Source organism: Coptis chinensis, chromosome 6, assembly GCF_015680905.1.
Source record: "Coptis chinensis isolate HL-2020 chromosome 6, ASM1568090v1, whole genome shotgun sequence".
Lineage (NCBI taxonomy): Eukaryota > Viridiplantae > Streptophyta > Magnoliopsida > Ranunculales > Ranunculaceae > Coptis > Coptis chinensis.
In genome coordinates this window covers 83,462,763-83,480,890 of record NC_141461.1, presented here as the reverse complement: position 1 = coordinate 83,480,890, position 18,128 = coordinate 83,462,763, and positions in this window count along the sequence as shown.

Below are 18,128 nucleotides of genomic sequence, written 5' to 3'. Positions count from 1 at the left end.
TGATAAGAAACTGTTGGGAAGAATGAATACTGGAAAGAAGTAGGGACAACTGATTTGAATATTCACTTTCTCTCAACTTCATTGATCTTTTCATGCCCTGCACACTCTTCCATGCTGTCCATTCGTCTAACTCAAAACTTTCATGAACCAAATCATTAACTTCCTCTATTGCTACATCGTCTCTGGCTTTGTAATTGAAGAAACTACACCATTTTGAACGATTTACAAGATGTCCAAGTGATTAAACTACTATTATTGATGGAAGCACCATCAACACTAGTACAACGACGTATCCTACCAAGTTTAAAAATGCAAAGATTCGTCGATAAGAAGTATACCACATGTTCTAAGAAGCCAACATTAGATCTATTGCATCAGTTGTTGTTCTGCCATCAGTGTAAATGTCTAAAATTATCTTTTTGGATTATGAGGACATTACACCAAAGTTAAGACTTAGTTATTAAGTTAAGATAGAGAAAGGGAATGGTTTTGTTTGTTGTCAATGGCTACTCTTCATATAGATGAAGATGCCTACTATACGTATCCAGTCTGTGTATTGGGAGATAGTAGTGAGTTGAGAGTTAGTAACTCAGGTTAGGGTTCATTAACCAGACTGGAATCAAGCCACTCCTAGTTCTTGAGGGCGGTTTTTATAGGCATTAGGTGTGTGCATCGGATGCGACACATATACTGATGAGTACAGATGTACAGTCGTGATGAATGACATGTTTCTATAAGACGCACGTGGGTAGCAGTTGTAGGTGTTTAGGCTTATTTGAGCTGGCATATGGTGTAATGATGGTGAGCGGCTGTAATGGTTCATGTATTACGGCGGGAAGGAGGCTTAAGGATATTGTTAGTAATGATGACAGTGGCAAGTGATGGCGTCACGAGGTGGGTGTCGTGGGCAAATATCGTCAACCCGATATTCCAGCTCGAATATCGTAAATAAATCGAAATATCGACATAATTGTCGATATCTTGCGTATAAGTTCATGTGTTACAGGAATAAGCGGGAAGAAGGAAGGAGAAGAATGGGAATGGACACGCGTCAGGATAGGATTGGACACCACTATAGCTAAAGGACTATATAAAGCGATGATCAGGAGAAAGAAGATTCATTCGATTCATTCCATAAAAACTTGTAAAACCAAAGCAATATAGAGAGAGTTTGAGCGACTTTGCAACCGCCATTACCGATTAATACAAGAGCTTAAGCTTTACTTCTTTTTTATTCTCAATTCAATCCAAACCTATTCAAGCCATAACTGATCTTAGAAGAAGAACTTGATCACTACATTGGCACCGTCCGTGATTCAAAGACAAGAAAAGTTGTTTATTTTCTTTTTCTTTGAAGATCGAATCCATTGGTAGACATTTAGGATAAAGAATAATTGGTTGTCTTCAAGGAAATTCTGTGAGATCAGGGAAGTGTTCATTTTCTTGTCAAGATGCCTCCAAAGCGTACTACAACAAGTAAAACGATGATGATTAATGAAGGAAGCACTTCTCAAGCAGCGTCCAAGAATGAGGAACATAGAACAAGGTGATCGGTAAGTAGGTTGGTGGAAGAAGTAGAAGAGATACATGAAGAAGAGGTTTCTTAACTTTAAAAGCCTTGTTGAGAAAGTTTGAAGAATTGGAAAAGTAGAACAAAGTTTTAATGGCTGAAAACAAAGCTGAGAGAGAAGAGAATGAGAAGCGTGCAGTAGAAGCTATGTAGGAGAAAGATGGCGATAAATCGAGTTCAGGCACTCCAGTGGTGAGAAAGAGCCATCACGAGGAAGTGAGAAAAAGCCACCTCAAAGAGGTGCAATCAATGGCGAAATCGACACCAAAGGTGGTGCAAGAGGAAGAGGTAAAAGCACCAATCACGAAAGAAATGGTGTAGGAGATGATGCAAAGGCAATTTGGGGACCAACTACTGGAAAAGGTATCAGCTTCAATTCGTAAATTGGCCGATGATATAGGTCAAAACCCGCTGAAAAAGGAAATAGAGAGAGTGTCATTACCTCCAAAATTCAAAAATCCAAAATTTGCCCAATATGATGGGACCATTGACCCCATGGACCATCTATTCAGCTATCGACACCAATTCTCGATATATCATGGAACAGAGTATTGGGATGCCATGCTATGTTGGTCATTTTCTGCAAGCCTAAAAGGCAAAATATTAAAGTGGTTCTGTACAATACCTGAGGGGACCATTTCTTGTTTTCGTGAGATTGAAGAGAGATTCCTCACCAATTATGGTCATCAGAGGGTGAAGCCGAAACAGGTGTCGGTCCTATTCCAGCTGAAACAAGGAAAGAATGAGTCATTGAAGGATTTCTTGGCCAGATTCAAGGCCGAAACTCAATCAGTCGAGAGGCTGGACGAGTATGAAATGACAGCCGTCATGGCTTTCCAAACAGGTGTGATACCTGGATCATATATGCACAAATATCTTTTACGTAAGGAAGACAAAAGTTGTATGACAAAGCTGACAGAGATATTCGAGTAGAAGAAGGTATACAAACAGCCACGACGCAAAATGTGCTACAAGTATCGGAAAAGAAAGAGAAGGATAATGGAGATCGACATGAAAGTCGAGATTCCTCGAGATCAGATCACAAAAGGCCTCAAGAAAATTATACAAATCAAGATAATCAGCCGCAGTAAAGGAGGAGATATGAAAAGACACTGAAAGAGGAGCTGGATCCAAAAAAAATTATTGCCATCAATACCACATTAGAAGATATATTAAGGAGGATAGCGAAAGAAGATTTCGTGATATGGCCAAAATACACTCTCAGGGAGATGAAGGGTAATGTAATACTAAGTGCGTTAGCTCACAAACAATCAAAGAATCGCTCTTTAACCAAGAAATAATGAAATAATTTTATAAACTTGATGAATAATCCTATCACAATTCTTTTAAGCCTTTAAATAGGCGTCCTAACCCTAAACTAAACAAGCGGTGAATCTACCGATCCAATCCTACCAAAAATAAACAAAACAAGCGATAGTTCGCATAAAGCCCGCAATAAAGCCCAAAGCGCGTGCGCGAAGGCAAAAATCGAAAGCACGCGTGCGCTCTCGCTCTCATCAGTAACATTCTCTAGCTTTGAGCGCGCCCCGCGCTTGTACCAAGGCAAAACTGAGTGTGTGAGCCCTCGTACCATTCAAAGCAACTTATCATACTTTGACGACCTTATCATATTCATCAAGGTATTCTTCAGCAAGCATTTGTACTGCATCATTCCCCCTTGGTTGGAAGGAATTCGTCCTCGAATTTAAAGAATCCTCATTGTCAGACGAGTCACCACAGAATGGAATGAGATGTCGAACATTGAAGACATCCAAAATCCGGATATGACTAGGCAAACGCAGGCGATAGGCATTTGCGTTAATCTTTTCAATCACCTCTACAGGACCAATCTTGCGATGTTTCAATTTATTATAGTCACCAACGGAAAAATGATCTTTAGTAAGGACAACCCAGACAAAATCACCCAGGCCACCTCAAAATGAACATCACGATGGTGGCGATCAACAATATCCTTGTACTTTGCATTGGACTCTAATAACTTCTGACGAACAGTAGCATGAGTATCCTGAAGGTGTTGAGCAATCTCAGAAGCAGTAGAATGAATAGGCTGTAAACTAGGAATAGGCGCTAGATCAGCCGCAATGCAAGGATTAAACCCATAGAGAACCTGGAAGGGACTAAACCCAGAACTCCGATTAACCGAACGGTTAAAGGCAAACTAGGCTTGGGCAAGATGAGAATCCTATTGCTTGATCTTAGTACCCACCAAAGAACGTAACAGATTACCTAAGAACCAGTTAACAACCTCAGTCTGGCCATCAATTTGTGGATGATAGGCAGTACTAAATTTCAACTCAGTGTGCATCATCTTCCATAAACAACGCCAAAAATGACTAAGGAAACGAGTATCCTGATCAGAAACAATAGAGGTAGGCAAACCATGTAACCGGTAAACATCGTGAAAGAACAACTGTGCAACACTGACAGCATCGGTAGTTTTCTTGCACGCAATGAAATGCACCATCTTAGAGAACCGATCTACCACCACAAAAATAGAGTCATGACCCTGTTGAGTACGAGGAAGACCAAGAACAAAGTCCATACTGATATCACACCATGGACGACTCGGAACAGGTAAAGGAATATATAACCCTACATTAGTAGCATGGCCCTTTGAGACTTGGCAAATATGACAACGAGCAACAAATTTGTGAACATCTGTGCTAAGACCCGGCCAAAAATAAGACTTAGAGACAAGCCTTAGTGTCTTGTCACGCCTAAAATGGTCCTCATTATGCAATTCAGTGATGAGGCGGAGACAAAGGCTGCAGGCGAGAACATAGAGACGCTTACCCTTAAACAAAAACCCCTCCTGTAGAGAAAATTCAGATAATTGGCCCTCCTGTATATCAGTCAGAACAAGTGAAAAATAGGGATCACTAGTGTATATCTCAGGAAAATAGTCAAACCCAAAAACCGAAGTACGCAAGGACACCAACAACAAAAAACGCCTGTTAAGAGCATCCGCCACATGATTTTGAACCACATATTTGTGGCACAAGACAATGGTAAAATCCTGCAAATAACTAGACCAGTGCAGTTGGCGGGCACTGACGTTATCTTGGTTACCAATATGCTTAAGTGCTTCATGGTCAGTATAAAGGAGAAATTCGGAGTGAATCAAATAATGATGCCAATGTTTAAGGGTAGTTTGAACAACGACATAAAATTCTAACTCATAAGCACTGTAGTTATGTTTCGCACCTGAGAGTTTCTCATTGAAATAAGTGACAGGGTGAGTATGCTGACTAAGAACAGTCCCAATACCAACTTTAGAAGCATTAGTACACACTTCAAATGGAGATGAAAAATCCAACAGTTTAAGAATTGGTGCCGAAATAAGCTTAGTCTTGAAAAATTGAAAACTCTCTTCAGCTGCCTGAGACCAAAGAAACTTACTACCACGCAAACAGTCAGTAATAGGAGCAGTGATAGTACTAAAATGAGGGACAAAGCGGTGATAAAAAGAAGCAAACCCATGAAAACTACGGGATTCAGTTAAGGTCGTCGAGCTAGGCCAGGAGCGAAACGCCTCGACCTTAGACATATCCACAGAGATACTTGCTGCTGAAACCACATAACCCAGAAACAGAACTGAGTCAGTAAAGAAAACGCATTTGGCAACAACAGCAAATAGCTGAGCTTGGCGTAAGATAGACAACACCGCCTGGAGATCCTGGAGATGAGACGCGGTATCCTTGCTGTAAATTAAGATGTCATCGAAGTAAACCACCACACACTTGCCCAAAAATGGCTTAAACACCTGGTTCATGACTCGCATGAAAGTACTGGGTGCATTAGAGAGACCGAATGGCATGACCAACCACTCATATAGGCCTTCCTTAGTCTTAAAGGCGGTCTTCCACTCATCACCAATTCGGATGCGAATATGATAATAACCAGATTTTAAGTCAAGCTTGGTAAAGATGACAACACCATGTAACTGATCGAGAAGATCATCTAACCTTGGAATAGGAAATCTGTATTTGGTAGTGATCTTATTAATAGCCCGACTGTCAACACACATACGCCAAGACCCATCCTTCTTGGGAACTAACAAAGCAGGAACCGCACATGGTCTTAAACTTTCCCGAAGAAATCCTTTATCAAGCAAATCGGTAACCTGTCGTTGTAACTCAGCAAGCTCTTTCGAACTCATCCGATAATGCGGATGATTTGGGATTTTAGAACCCGGAACCAAATCGATTTGGTGATGTATATCCCTCATAGGAGGCAAACCAGCTGGTAACTTATCCGGAAAAAGGTCCGAGAATTCTTGTAACAATCCCTGCACACTGGCATTGCAATCTTTGGCGTGTGAGGTTCACACATTAAAATAAACACGTGATTAGCACCAAGCATTTCGGTCTCAAAACTGCTCAAAGCCAAACAAGAAGACTTTGGCTCAGTTGAGGCTGTGGGCACAGGCTCCCGAGTTAGGACTAACACAATTTTAACACCTCAAACTAAAAACTATGAGTATTATTCCAACCATCATGAGCAACCCGCCGATTAAATTGCCAGGGGCAACCCAATAACAAATGACAAGCATCCATAGTAACAACATCACACCACACCTTATCAACATACTTAGAACCAATAGAAAAAGAAACCAAACAACATTTAGTCACTGTTACCTCTGTGCCCTTCTTTAGCCAAGAGAGAGAATAAAGCGCCGGATGTTTCTCAGTGGCCAAGTTAAGCTTACGAATAGCTTTAGAATAGATGACATTTTCACAGCTACCTGAATCAATAACCAGCTTGCAGACCTTTCCAAGAATGGTACAAGTCGATTGGAAAATATGATTGCAGAGCCAACCATCACCCTCAATCTCCTTAGGAGTATAACACAGGCGGCGCACCACCAGAAGTTCACCCCTGTCACTAGTGACTAGTTCTTTCGGAATGTCATCCGAGCCCACATAAAAAATGGGAGCCCCAAGAAACCCACCCACGGGATCCTCATCAATATCCTCATTCTCAGCAAACAAAATCTTACCAGGAGCAGGCGGTTTTGGACATTTGTTAGCATAGTGACCAATCTCACCACAACAAAAACACTTAACCGAATTAGTGCCACGACCAAGAGCTTCTGGACCCTACGGCCTAGTGATAGGAACATTGGGAGTACGGGGAACAGGACCACTAACCTTGCGGTTCTGTTGTTTTTCCAGAATTAAGGCATGTTGATGAGCCTCAGAGACCGAAAAAACATCAAACAGGTTCAAGGCATCCTGTAGGTTAGAACGAAACCCCCCAATATAACGGGCCACCAACTGATCATCATACTCTATTAGTTCGACACGAGACAATAACTGATAAAAGACCTTGGTATAGTCATCCACAGATTTGGCACCTTGACGCAAATTCTAAAGGCGTTGATATAATTCACGCGTATAATTGAATGGTAAAAAATCAGCACGGAGATATTTTTTAAGTTTACCCCAATCCATGATTTTAGACTTACCTCGCGTGCGCGGACGAAGTCGCCTTCATTTATTTGCCACCAAGCCATAGCGACCATTTAAAAACGAGTTGCCACAAGCACCAACTGTTTGTCGTCTGGCACTTCTTTGAACTCCATAACTTCTTCCACAGTCCCGAGCCAATCAATCAGTTCATCTGGTTCTAGGCTACTATGAAACTCGGGCAGATTAATTTTCAAACCAGATTCCCAGCATCTGTTGTCTCTGTGTTATGGAACACGCGGGAAATTGTCCATCTCCTCCAAATCAGCAAAGGGGTTATTATCCTCTGCCTCCAGATCATCCTCCACTAGCTGTGGTTCACGGTCTCATGGTTGGTCAAGTTGCTGATTAAGGGCCTCGACCTGGCGGGTTAGCGCTGCTACTTGCCTTGAAAGTTCGGTCATTCGATCACGAGTATACACATCGTCCAAATTAGCTTCTCTCTGAGGTCTACCACGTCCTCTTCCTACTTGACGAGGCATATTGCAGATCGTAACTTAATCTGATACCAACTAATGTAATACTAAGTGCGTTAGCTCACAAACAATCAAAGAATCGCTCTTTAACCAAGAAACGATGAAATAATTTTATAAACTCGATGAATAATCCTATCACAATTCTTCTAAGCCTTTAAATAGGCGTTCTAACCTTAAACTAAACAAGCGATGAATCCACCGATCCAATCCTACCAAAAATAAACAAAACAAGCGATAGTTCGCATAAAGCCCGCGGATAAAGCCCGAGCTGTCTGGCGGCGAAAAAACCGAAACACACGTGCCGCTTCATCAGTAACATTCTCTAGCTTTGAGCACGCCCCGCGCTTGCATCAAGGCAAAACTGAGTGTGTGCGCTCTCGTACTATTCAAAGCAACTTCTCATACTTTGACGACCTTATCATATTCATCAAGGTATTCTTCAGCAAGCATCTGTACTGCATCAAAGGGCAATCCTTATTGTTAATTCCACAAGATTTAGGACCATGATACAGATAGATGCTTGCAGTTTTGAAAAGAAATTGATAGGCTGATGAAAGATGGGAAGTTGCGAGAGTTCAAGGCTGATGTCAGACCCGCAAAAACTATAATCATACATGAGAAACCCCCTGGAGTAATAAATATGATCTACAAAGGGGAAATACCACAGAAAAAAATCATTAGAGATAAAATAAGAAAGATTTCAATGGTAAAAGAAGTGCTCGAGGTTAATGTTGAGCCTATTCCAGTAAATCAGAGTCTGGTATCGGCTAGCATTCCAGGAGCAATTATGTTCATACCAGATGAACTGTCTAAGGTGATGTTGCCGCATGATAATGTATTATTAATCACTTTGCATATCTCTAGATATGATCTGCAAAAGAAATTGGTGGATTGTGGTAGTTTTGTGAACATTTTATTATGGAAAGTGTTCACAGGCATCGGTCTCGATGAGACTCATCTAAAGCCACCACAATTCAGTCTGTTCAGGTTTAATGGAAGCTCTACCAAGCCCGTTGGAGAGATAAAATTGCCAGTTTGAGCGGGACCTCACACAGTGATGACGAAGTTCGTGGTCATAAAACATCACTCTAATCACAATGCAATACTCGGTAGAAAGTGGATACACAATATGTGGCTGCCCAAGTACATTCTACCAGGTAATCAGATTTCTCACAGTGTATGGCTTGCACGAAATTAGGGGGGATCAGTCGGAGTAAGAAAAGTATAATTTTGTCACTGTAAAGGGGATGATGAAGGGAAAAAGCCAAGACACTGGGCGCGTCTTGGAAAGCTCTAGGTAGCAGTTACAGCAACCTTTACCTGCCGACACCGATATGCAGATACATGAGCAGGTAAAGTTCACACAAAAGCTAAAGCAAAACGAAGAACCTTGGAAAAGAAAAACAATATAGGCGGTGGAAAAAATTGATATTGGCATAGGAGAAAGTAAGCGTCATACGTTCATTGGTACAGAAATGGCAGCTAATACAAAAAATGAGTTGATGGTCTTCTTGAAAGAGAATTAGGATGTTTTTGCATGTTCAATGTCGAACCTCACTGGTATCGACCCAACTATTTGTTCGCACAAGTTAAATATGGAAGAAAATACAACTCCTGTCCATCAAAAGCATCGAAAAGTTAGACCAATGTACGAAGAAGCAGTGCAAGCCGAAATACAAAAGATGCTAAATAATGGCATAATTAGAGAAGTGGATCATTCTGGGTGACGAACATAGTCGTAGTGTCCAAGAAAGATGGTAGAGTTCGAATCTATGTCGACTTTACCGATGTAAATAAGAAATGTTCTAAAGATCTTATCCGATGCCAAGGATAGATGAGTTGGTTGATCGAACAACTGGTTTCGAGTTAATCAGTTTTTGCAATGGATATTCAGGATATTTTCAGATTCTAATGGCTATTATAGATCAACTCAAAATGGCGTTCGTTGTAAATGGAGGCATATATTGCTTCATTAGAATACCATTTGGATTGAAAAATGCAGGAGCTACTTATCAAAGGTTAGTAGAGAAAATGTTTAAAAGGCTTATTAAGCAAATCGTTGAGGTGTATATCGATGACATGGTGATAAAATCTATGAGAGATGAAGACCATGTGAGGGATCTCGATACTGTATTTCAAATATTGAGAGAATTTAACATGAAACTTAACCCAGAGAAGTGTACTTTCGGGGTCAATTTTGGGAAGTTCTTGGGGTACATTGTTACCAAGCGAGGTATCGACACTAATCCAGATCAGATACGAGCGTTTCAGCATATGCCATCACCAACAACTAGAAAGCAAATACAAAGGTTAACTGGGTGAATAGCTGTTCTCAACAGATTCATCTCCAGAACTTCTGATCGATGTAAGCCTCTTTTCAAGTTGCTTAAAAACAATACCAAATTCTATTGGAATGAAGAATGTGAAGAAGCATTTTCCGAGTTAAAGAAATATTTACAAGAAATGCCAACACTTACAAAGCCAGATGAGGGAGAAAGTTTGCTTCTCTATTTGGTCATTTCAGAATTTGCTATAAGTTCGGTGTTAGTAAAAGTTGAAAATGGTGTCGAAAGACCGGTATATTTTCAAAGCAAAACAATGCTTGAGGCAGAGACACGGTATTCGACACTGGAGAAATACGCTTTGGCACTCTTATTCTCATCCTAGAGACTAAAGTCGTATTTTCAATCACACTTGGTGATCGTTATGATCTCCCATTAAAGCAGACTCTGGCAAAAACTGCTAAGTTAGGAAGGATGTCGAAATGGTCGGTACTAATAAACGAATTTGGAGTCGAATACCGAAACCGGATATCGGAAAAAAGTCAGGTACTAGCTGATTTCCCATGCTAGGATGCTAGTTGGGGCATGGAAGAGGAGGAGTTCTCAACGCTGCAAGAGCCTGAGGATATTATCGATATATATAATCCATGGGCTAGAACAAAGAGTTAGAGACTATTTGTCGATGGATCATCTGGGAGTAAGGGATGTGGCATCGGGATTATATTGGTTATACCCGAAAATAAAAGGCTCAAAACAGCAATGACATTGGGATTCCATGCATCTAACAACGAGACTTAGTATGAAGCTTTAATCGCTGGACTCGAGATGGCCAAATCTCTCAAAGTGAAAGAATTATCAATTTTTAGCGAGTCAATGCTGGTAGTCAGTCAGATTAATGGAGGATATTCAGCAAAATGTGACTTGAGTTTTATAAAAACTAAGTTGAGTGACTTTAATAAAATAAGGCTTCAGCACCTCAATAGAAATGAAAACATGCATGCAGATGCCCTGGCGTATGTTGTAGCGATGTTAGAAAACACGGAGGGTCGCATTTTGCACATCGGCGTCCAATAGAGGCCAAGCATCTATGGCGACGAATCAGAGGTTATGGAAATCGACACACTGGGGGCGGCATGGATGGAAGCATATATATCATACTTATCTTATGGTAAATTACCTGAGGACAAAAATGAGGCCAGAAGGATCAAGTCTGGAGCGCAAAGATATATATTGATTGATAATGAGCTATATCGAAAGAATCCTATAGGTCCACATTTGGAATGTATATCACATGAGGATGCACATCTAATCATTACAGAGCTTTACGAAGGAGAATATGGAAACCACTTAGCTGGAAGATCATTGGCAAATAAAATAACGAGGCAAGAATATTTTTGGACTCAGATGTGAAGAGATTGTCTTCGTTATGCTAAAAAGTGCATGCAATACCAAATACATGGAAAGGCTATACATGTTCTAGTTGAGGAGTTGCACTGTGTATCGAATCTATGGCCTTTTACGCTATGGAGCATGGATATTGTCGGTCCTCTAGCACCTAGAAGAGGCAAAAGACGATTCATGCTTGCGGTCATAGACTATTTCACTAAGTGGGTAGAAGCCATAACGTTACAACATATAAAAGAGAAAGATGTGATAAATTTTTTTTTCGAGAGAGTAATATGTCGATACGGGTTGCCGTATGCCAATAAATCAGATAATGGGCCACAGTTCGAGGGAGGAAAAGTAAAAGCTTTCTTGGAATCATACAAGGTAAAGCATTTCACATCTGCGCCATATTATGCTCAAAGTAACGGGCAAGCAGAAGCAACAAATAAAACCATTATGGATAATATCAAGAAAAAGTTAGAGGACAAGAAAGGTCTCTGGGTGGATGAATTAAACAGCGTTCTATGAGCTTATAGAACAACGCCTCGAACTGCGACAGGGGAATCTCTTTTTACATTAGCTTATGGCATGGAGGCAGTAACTCCATCAGAAATGGTGGTATCGACATCCAGAACCAAAGTCTTAATGAATGGCCAAAATAATGAAGTAATGGCAACATAAGTCCTCAATCTCGAGGAAACAAGAGATCAAGCAAGATTAAGGCTCGACACATATCATCGGCAGCTCAGAAAAGCTTTAAACAAGAAAGTAAGAGAAAGACATTTTCAGGAAGGTGATTTAGTCTTGAAAATGGTTACTCAAGCAACTAAAGAGAACGAGACTGACAAACTAGCATCAAGCTGGGATGGGCCTTACATCATTCACAAAGTGGGAATCAATAGAGCTTATTACTTAAAAACAGCTGAAGGTGTAATATTACCAAAGCCTCAAAATGTAAGCAATTTGAAAGTGTTTTATCAATAAAGAATATTATAATATGATGTAATTTCGAAGCTATGCATTCAATAAAGAGAATGATATTTCCAAGTGCAATACCTATACAAATATCGCAAATCCTCATTTTTTTCTAGAATTATATGTTGATAACATGTCAAACAAAAAATCCTGGTGATCTGTAGATCCTCATCTTGATACCAGGTCAAAGAAAAAACCCTGGTGATCTGTAGATCATCATCTCGATATTAGGTCAAGGAAAAAACCCTAGTGATCTGTAGATCCTCATCTCGATACGAGGTCAAGAAATCTAGTTCTTGACAGCAATGTCGAGTTCGGGTAAAAAAATCCAGTTCTTGGCAGCAATGTCGAGTTCGGGTAAAAAAATCCAGTTCTTGGTAGTAATGTCGAGTTCGGGTAAAAAAATCCAGTTCTTGGCAGCAATGTCGATCTCGGGTAAAAAAATCTAGTTCTTGACAGCAATGTTGAGTTCGGGTAAAAAAATCTTGGTATTGGCAGAAATGTAGATATCAGGTCAAGATCGTGATGAAAATCCTGGTATTGGCAAAAATGTCGATATCAGGTCAAGATCGTGATGAAAATCCTGGTATTGGCAGAAATGTCAATATCAGGTCAAGATCGTGATGAAAATCCTGGTATTGGCAGAAATGTCGATATCAGGTCAAGATCGTGATAAAAATCCTGGTATTGGCAGAAATGTCGATATCATGTCAAGATCGTGATGAAAATCCTGGTATTGGCGGAAATAACGATATCAAGTCAAAAGCGTGATGATACCAAGATTAGGTCAAAATTTATTTTAAGCTACAATAAAAAAACTCAAAGAAAATCCTGGTATCTGTGGTGACGTATGCTCGATATCAGGTCAAAGAACAAAGGGGAAAACACCAAAGGTATGTAACACAAGGGATACTATCTTGGAATGAAATAGTGTCGAAATTGTATTTTGTTTTCAATATTATTACAAGTGCCATTTGATAATATTTGTAAATAGAGTAGCATTGGATTTTTAGTTTTTGGTTATTGCAATGTGAAAAAATTAAATAGTTTAAGCACAAATAATATGATAATATTTCATGTAAAAACAGAGCTATTTTATTCATCAATTTTTCAAAAGTAAATAGAACATTAGGAAAATAAAGAACATAATGAGAGCATCAATCTTCATCCTCATCATATTCATCTTCATCATCATCATCTGCTTCATCATCTGCCTCATCATCTTCATCTTCATCTGCCTCGTCATCACCTTTTTTATAACAGTAAGAGTCTCGAAGCCATTCATCATCTTCTTCCTCGTCTATTTCTTCTTCTTCTTCTTCTTTGTCTGCTTCTTCGTCTGAATACTCACTGGTAGGGCAATCTGACCAGTGAGACCATTCGGTGATAGCCATGAAAGCAACTAAAGAGAGGAAGAAGTATGTGAGAGGAGACATTGTTTTTGTAAGAAGTTTTTTGTTTATAAAACACAGGTTATTCTCATATAGTTTGAGGATGGTTTTTATAGAAGTAAAAAATTATAAAAATGAGAAAATTTAATGGCGATTGGCAAGAAAATGAAGAAATTTAATGTTGATTAGCAAGAAAACAATGAAAGTTAATGAAAAATTAATTCTTGGTTATCTGTGCGAGGAATGGTTTAAGGATTAAGTGATAATTCAATAAACTTAATGGCATGTTGGGTTTTGAGCCAGTTGGTTGAATTTATTTATTATTGGGATTATGAGTTTTTATTTTGAGTAAATGTTACAAGTTTCATTACCAAATTTGTCTTCAAGAGCAAGGTTACGAGTTCGAATCCTGGTATCGGTACCATATCAAATAAAAAATCTTGGTGGTCTGTAGATCCTCATTTAATACCAGGTCAAGAATTATGGATCAAAGACAACGGTATCTATAGAGCCATATCGATATAAAAGATATGATATCAATCGATATTTCTTTTAATTGGAGTGGTATCGAAAATTTAATTTTCTTTTCAAAATCTTACTAAGTATCAATCGATACTACTTTTAATTGGAGTGGTATCGAAAATCTAATTTTATTTTCAAAATTTTACTAAGTATCAATTGATACTGCTTTTAATTGGAGTGGTATCGAAAATCTAATTTTATTTTCAAAAATTTACTAAGTATCAATCGATACTGCTTTTAATTGGAGTAGTAGAGAAAATCTAATTTTATTTTCAAAATCTTACTAAGTATTAATTGATACTGCTTTTAATTGGAGTGGTATCGAAAATCTAATTTTATTTTCAAAATTTTACTAAGTATCAATCGATACTGCTTTTAATTGGAGTGATATCGAAAATCTAATTTTATTTTCAAAATCTTACTAAGTATCAATCGATACTGCTTTTAATTGGAGTAGTATCGAAAATCTAATTTTCTTTTCAAAATCTGACTAAGTATCAATCGATACTACTTTTAATTGGAGTGGTACCGAAAATATAATTTTCTTTTCAAAATCTTAATAAGTATTAATCGATACTGCTTTTAATTGGAGTGGTATCAAAAATGTAAATTTCTTTTCAAAAGTAAACTAAGTATCCATCGATACTGCTTTTAATTGGAGTGGTATCGAAAATTTAAATTTCTTTTCAAAAGTAAACTAAGTATCAATCGATATTACCTTTCAGCAGAGTGGTATCGAAATTCTAATTTTCTTTTCAGATATATTTTTAGGTGTCAAAGGCTACTAACATATATATTGTAGATATAAGCATACCAAAAAGAGCAAAATGGATATATTTCAAGATTCAAAGGAAGTTTAAGAGAATAAGACAAAACAGACATGTCATTGTATAAATATTACAATCTCGAACAAATCAAAGAGAAAAGATTAGAGTTGGGATGCGTCTTTGGTATGGTTTAGATCATTGCATCTGGCTTCAAGAATCGTATCAAGATCGGCTCGCATATCGACTCCCTCCAAATAGCTAGGTGTAAGAATGAAGGAGTCAGGGTTGAAAGGTGGGGTAGTCGTGATATTGGCAGGATTAATTGTCTCCACGTCATCATCACTACTTTCTTTGTCAGTCTCGATAGCGCCTCAGTATTAGCCTCGACAGCTTTCTTATCAGTATTAACAGCAGCTTTAGAAGGAATATCATTCTCATCATCAGAATTAAGGTGATATTGATCAATAACATATGGAGGAAGATATTGCTTGAAGCTCTTCATGGTAGAGACACAATAATTCATATTTTCATCAGCTTCAGCCAGTTCGGTATCGGCCTAGGTTATTTTGGCCACGAGCTCAGTTTTCTCTTTCTCAAAATCAGTTATTTCTTTCTCAAGTTTCGCCTCCATCTCTGCATAAGAGTGTTTCAGTCTATCAATCAATAGGGTATTCTCATTAACAAAAGTATTCAGTTCGGCATTAGCAGTTTGTTGAGCTATTTCGGAAACACCTAGTTTTGTGATGGTGAGAGCATGTTTTCTTTTTTCATCGTCAAAAGAGTGTTGGAGGCGTTCAATGTCCTTCTTCAATCTTTCATTTTCTTCCCTGTAATGGCGGAAGGTAGACATATCGGTCTCGAACTGACTGACAGCAGCAACTTTAGCCTACAAGCAAGATTACAGAAGAGAAATGCATTATAAATAATGGTCAAACAGTTATAAGAGCAAGGCAAAAGATATATACGTACCTTTTCGAGCGAGGTACACAAAATTTGAAATCGATCAGAGATCACAATTTCAGCCATTGCTGTTTGATCTCGAGGAAGAATAGTATTCAGTATAAGAGCCTCACCGAGTCCAGGTTTCGGAGGATCGGCAAATAAAGAAGAAGATTTTAGAACCCTCTTTTTATTGCGAAGGACAAGGTCTAGCACAAAAACTTCAGATGAAGAAGAAGAAGCATGCATAGTTGATGGAGCAGTGGCATGAACAGTGGCTGGGGCAGGTGAAGATTTAAAAGGCACAGAGGCAGGTGCAACAGAGTTTGAAGTCTTCGCAGTCTTGGACACCTCCGCAGTGTGTAACACTTTAGTAGTCGAATGTTCTTTTCTTTTCTTTTGATGAGGGTGAGTATCAGCATGTTTTTCTTTGGAAGAAGTAGGAGCCTTAGGAGCCTGGGAGGAACTACCTCTTGTAGATTTTTTCGAGGTTAGAAACTTGCTTGTTGATTTATCTTGTCCACGAGGGATGTGAAATGCCATATCTGTGTACAATAAGCAGTGGTGATCAAACACATCTTGCAAAAGGGGATAATTATAGAAGTTTAGAACTTCTTGTTTGATTTTGGGAAAAAGATCTTCAGTCATAATAAAGCCATTAATTATATAATCAAAATAACATCGAGGAGTGTTATCAGGCAATTCAGAAGAATCAAAAGTTTTTCTAAATCCTTTTTCATAAGAACAAGGTCGTAATGAACATGGAGCAGCTTGGGAAGGTACAACAGTTTGGGGAGGTGAAGGATCTTGACCTCTAAGCACATTACTCTTTAAGGTATATAAAAGAGCAACATAATTGTTGACATCTTGTAAGACGATATTCGAGAGTGGATTTCCATATTTATCAGCACAAGTTCTAGCAGTTATTTCTTCGTCAGTGCCTTTCAGAAGCTCCATTGCTCTAGTAGACTCTCTACGACCTCTTGAAATGACAGGTCTTACTACTGAAACGATGGCACAAGTGTAGGCCAATCAGATAAATGGTCTGAGATGGAGTGTCGATTTTTTTTTAAAAAAAATGGGGTCATAGTTAACGTACCTCCAAGATTAAACACACGATGTACCAAGGAAGGAGCAACGATAGATGCGGACGACTCCCATTGACTAGATATGATGAGAGGATAGAGTGGCCATCTAAAGTCATTATCTCGGTTCACTCTTATGATGCCCTATCGGTTATTTCGTATCTTGGGATAAAAATGGCCACTAGACTCAGCTGGACCGTTTTTGGGTTTTTCAGTACGTTCGATAAAGGTATAATGGGTCTGAATATCGACAAGCCGGGCTTTTTAGGATCTCTGCATATAGGGTTCAAGATGCGCATTATAGTAGTTACAAATATACATCAATCTCCAAAAATTGCCCGTGCCTTGGCTAGGAGAGATGGTCAAATGGTTCAGTACCTCTCTATCGAGGTCAGTTAAAGGAAGTCGCAAACCAGCAGCTAGTTGCCCAACAGTGATGATGATTGACTGGGCATCACCACTTTGGCATCTGGTCCCTTTCCTACATCCAGCATAGTGTCGAAGAGTGACAATATCTGGTATTTGGTATGTAGCTCTAACTACTTCTAAGTTGGGTCTTTTTGGAAAGTGAGGACTCAAACCACCACTCCATATGTTGTTATCTTCCATAATTTCACACTCCGATTCCGAGGTCACAGTCTCGAAATGGTGGCATGCTAGGCCATCAACAAGATACATTGGGCGCCATGCTGGTTCATCGGTATTAGTCCTTTGTGATGTCGAGGCTGACGAAGAAGAACTAGTTCTGTCTTCAGACTCGATACCTTCACTTGACATATCGGTATCACTAGAAATAATAAATTTTTTATTAGAATTATATCTTTCATCGATACTACTATTGCTATACTCATTACAATTGTATAATATATTATTTATTATACACGTATCGAGATTTCGTGATGACAATGACGGGTTTCGAGGTGATGATGTTTGTCTCAAAAGCATACGTTCTTGACATCGAAGCCAGGATCGTTTCAAGATGGTTAGCCTAAAATTAACACAAGTTTTTCTCCTAGTCATACTAAAACAGATCAAAATATATAATTCAAAAATCTAGTTAGTATAGTGGTTGTACATATAAAACGTTCAAGTTCAAACCCTAAACCCTAACCCTTTTAATGTGAGAAAGGGAACAGACGTGATATTAAGGATAAACAGATAAAAGGAAAAACGATTATGATAGCAAATGAGCATATTAAAGTTTTATTCTAACTAACCTGTCAAGTTTGCAGGAAACTCTGGTGAA